This window comes from Actinia tenebrosa, unplaced genomic scaffold (assembly GCF_029948245.1).
Source record: "Actinia tenebrosa isolate PJP-AT-01 unplaced genomic scaffold, QUT_ActTen_1.0 PGA_scaffold9__36_contigs__length_13948895, whole genome shotgun sequence".
NCBI classification, from domain to species: Eukaryota; Metazoa; Cnidaria; class Anthozoa; order Actiniaria; family Actiniidae; genus Actinia; species Actinia tenebrosa.
The window spans coordinates 5,178,852-5,183,398 of NW_028292586.1; the positions used below are offsets into that span (position 1 = coordinate 5,178,852).

The 4,547-nt window shown below is 37.9% G+C and overlaps 1 pseudogene; it reads right to left on the reverse strand.

The window, feature by feature from the left end:
- Positions 1-980: 980 nt before the first annotated feature.
- LOC148904582 (uncharacterized) lies at positions 981-4,308 on the reverse strand (annotated as a pseudogene).
- Positions 4,309-4,547: the final 239 nt, after the last annotated feature.

Below are 4,547 nucleotides of genomic sequence, written 5' to 3' on the forward strand. Positions count from 1 at the left end.
GGAGTTAATTTGAAATCCTGGTTTCAAACGTAGAGTGGAACTTTTGGTGGTAAAATTCTGATAGAAATTGTGGGAGAGTTTCCGTTTTTTTTGTCATAGTATTGGCAAGACCAACGAGAAGGGAAAATGCTAATATATCGAGCACCCTTCCGAGTTGTTTTTTTATTCTTGCGATACATCCTTGTCCTTCTTTGCATTTTTTGGAAACGAGGTTGCGTATTATAAAGCAAAGCATGGCCCCGTTTTGCATACATAAATATGTCTCTTTATTTCTTCTTACTTTTCAGCATGGCCGTTAATGCAGTATTGAATAAGACAACAATTTCGAAATAGGAATAAACACATGTACCCCGCCACTTCCTAGCCTCTTATTCAGCTGGCTTAGCATCTCACCCTTTGTGTGTGAGTGTGGCATATATAGATTGCATTGCTCTATCCTTTCTTTAAGCAAGGCAAAATAAAAAATTAAATCTATTCAGACTCTATATCAAAAAGAAAGTCGGTTTTTCTTCAAAGTAGAACCTGATAAAGTAGGCGTTATGTTAGAACAATATTTCACCAATCTCTTACATAAGAGTGACTTAACTTGCCTCAGATTTACACTGTCTTCTCGTGTTTTATATAAAGTGTCCTTTTATTTCTAATTTCTCTTTCAAATACAAGTATTATGCGATCACAATAAATATACTTCTACACGTTTCTTTCCAACGCTTGAAGTACATAACGAGTAATGATAACTTTTAAATCATATTCATTTACAATGACTAGTTTGATTCACCACAGCAAGAAGAGCAGAAAAATCCTAAATAGCCATTTCTTAATTTGCACTAAGAATAATTAAAGTCGCTAAATTATAATAGTAATAATTTATTAACTTATATTACGCACTTATCAATCTAAAATTTTAAGCTGCGCATTACATTATTTAATATTAATAATAATAATCTATTAATTTATATTGCGCTTTTTGGCATATAATGATCAAGATGTCACTACTTAAAAATTCATCAACAAAACTTATCCATATTATGTATAACTTGGCTGTATAGGGATATTTCATAAAGCCTTCACTTTTAACAAAATATACTACAAATCAACATAATACCAATGAAAACATAGACAAACAGTCTCTTCCCTTGAGTAAAAAACTCCTCGGGAGACGAGAGATGTGGGCATGGGGCAAGCCTAATGGAAGCACTAAACTAATAATACTCTAGATATTTATCAACTATGAAAAGGCCAAAGTGAGACGCAATGTTATGACGTCCCTTATAAAGATCTTCCTTTTACAGTTTGTTACTTTTTTTTCTGTTCAAAGTTTTTCAGTGTTTTTTTTCAGCCTCTTTTGGTGGCTGTTTAACCTATTTTAGAGTTTTGTATCGGCGCTGTTTTCGTTATATTCTGTTACACCTATATTTGTATTTGAGACAGAGGTATTTGATGTTTCATTCGGTGGAGAGCGACCTTTAAACCATCTTTTACAGAGGCCTCTTGCTCTTTTATTCAAGGCAAAAGCCAAGGCAATGTACACACCCTGCAGGCCGTTCAGAATGACGAAAGGGTACCACAAGAACTGCCAGCCAAACGGAGCAACAAATCCAAAGATCCACATGAAGCCCATAATCGATGAGATGCAAACGTAGATACCAAAGTTCATTTTGATTTCATGATCGGGAGCTGCTCTTGCTTGTGCTGTCGTGACTTTGATAGCTCTAAATGTCATGACGCAAAACATGATGTTGAATACGAGAAACACGAAGACTGGGACAGCAAAGAAATACAAGATGGCCCATTTATTGGCCATCCAGCATGCTATCCTGGACGTGTATCCAATGGTCACAGTATCTGTGAAGTCAAGACCAACACAAATGCCCACATAGACCAGAGCGAGAAGCCATCCGACTGCGACGTGGCGAAGGACCTTTATGCATTTCTCACGGTTAGAATCACGAAATGCGTTATTTTCTGCAGAAAAAGCACTCCAAGTGTCAAAGGCGATGATTGACGTCCACACAAAAGAGACAAGGAAGAGGTAATGTAGAAGGATCGCGATGACAGTACAAGCCATGGGTGTGTCTGTCTGTCCACTTCCAAGTAACCACAACAGTTGTGCCAGCAGAATAGAAACACTGAGGTTCATCAGGTTGATTCCTGGTGGTGTTCGTAGCTCACTGAACAAGGAATAAGTCACGAGGACAAACACCAGGCCGATGATAGACAAGGACATGCAGACTATGGTTATGGTGGTCAATACTGCATCGTCTTTTGGTACGACTTTGGATTGATAATAAGTTGTAGAAAAGTTTTCACAGACCAGCACACTCTTGTTTATCCATGTGTATTCTGACCAATTATAAACTTGTTTTAAAGCGTTCACGAATATGGACTTGTTCATCAGGACTCTAAACTCTCCTTCATTAATCAGTATATACACCCCTGAACAGTTAGATATCTGGTGGTGACGGCACACAAATATAGCTTGGCTGTCATTGGCTGAAGTTGATGCTTCAGTTGTATTGATGTAGTAATCTGTAGACTGGAAGACTTCACCTGTCTTTTTGATGACAACTGTTGACGAACCATCTTGTAGTACCGTGTACTCACTCCTGTCATACCTCTGCCGATTGACACAACTCAATACTCTTTTATCAGCTTTGACAACGGTGTATGACATTCCGTCGACGGTGATGTTGAATGGGGATGTGAAATGTAAAATATTTCGCACGTTTCCTTGAAGGCTTTCGTTTTTAGGAATTTGGAGGGTAATCATTAAAGTGTAATATGCGGACCCTCTATTAAAATTTCTCACCTGATGAATGGGAACAGCTAGTGCTATTGCAATTGCTTCCTGTGATGGATTTAGGAAAATATATGACCCAGTATCATATATTCTTTGTAGCCTGAATGCAACTTCGTATTCGTAAACATCTGAAATTCTTGGTAAAGCTGGTATAGCATCTCTACAGATATCCAGGTAATAATCATAAACTAGTTCAGAAGGACAATTGTGTATTTTGATTTGCATTAAATCGAGTCCTTTGGAATTGTTGTTTTTGAAGTCAAAAATGAATGTCAAATGTTTGAAAGGTGTAGGTATAACATTTTTCCAAAAAGAATTTGTAAAGTTTGGACCACAAGATATGTTACTCAAAGGATTGTCACATTTTGCACAGTCAGCATTTTTGTAAAAGAAACCACTGGTTACTATTCTTAGTTTGTGTGTCAAACACTTAGTAAGGGTCATGTTCGCATCGATATTGAATGTAGAGACGCAGTCAGACACCTGCCTCAAGTAAAGACAATATCTTCTTGGATCTCCTTTCCATGGTGAGAAATATATCTTATTAGATGGGTAAGTTCTCGTACAATAGGAAAAAAGATAGGATAAAGTGTTTTCAAAGCTCAGATGACGTGGAGGGGTAAAATCACAATCGATGGACAAAGGAAATTCAGTCAATTGACTAGAAACAACTCCGTTACATTCAGCACAGAAACGATTGTGGTACACTCTGCCATTGTTGGTGTACACAGGAAGATAGCGGTAGTTATCTTTAGTGATCGTAAGTGATCGTAAGTGATGGAAAGATTCCTGCACCGATACAGGACATCATCTTCTGGCCAAGAACTTGGACACAATCCAATCATCCAGACGCCATTGGTTCCCGGCACGTATTCTCCTTCATAACATCTCCACAGATTTCTGTTTTGCTGATTGACCAGATTTTCCGATAAGCTTGTATTTTGTGTTGTGCTGTTTGACATGTTTAGTCCATTTGTACCACAAAAGTCATGGTAGTCTGCACAGCAGTCTAAAAAGAATTCACAATCTTCGTCACAAAAGCATGAAAACTGTGTTTGGTATAAAACTGTACGAGGGTTTTGACATCTGTTTCTACATGAAAGCTCTTTTTCACAGACCAGGGTGGTTTCTGGTGTCTGAGCTGTCCTTCTTTGCCGGTGAGATCGCACTTTTGCCATTTCTGATTTCTGTTGATTTTGTCTCGTTTTCTTTGCCCAAACGTCCATTTCCTCTGCAACAACAGTCTTCTCACTTGCCAGATTCTCTTCGTCTCTCAAATCTCTGATGTCGGCGAGGTCTGCTCGAAGAAACACTGTAGGATTGTGCAGTTTTTTTCTCCAATTCTTACCACGACCATGATTCTCAGGGTTTGACTCCAATGTCGTCTTTTTTAGTTTGTTGTTAGCATAAAGGGTATTCGTTCTTTCATCGACTGCAGAATCAGTTTGATGCCTATGAAAAACGAATACCACAAGGAAGCTAACTACGGCAAGTAGAAAGCCTTGCATTTTAGGTCTTGAAAGTATATCAGTTACCTTCTCTCTTGTTTGTGTTTCCCAGATGTATCTTATCTAACTTCGTTCGCCTCAGAGACTACAAAACTTTGGGCAAAGTTTGTCTGTTTTATAGAAAAAATCACTGCCATAGTTCATTCATTTATCATAAGAACCAATAGTCTTCCTGTGAATCGACTTCGCGTGAAATATTAAGCTTTTAAGCTTAAAAAAAACGCTTTTTCTTAAGGTCC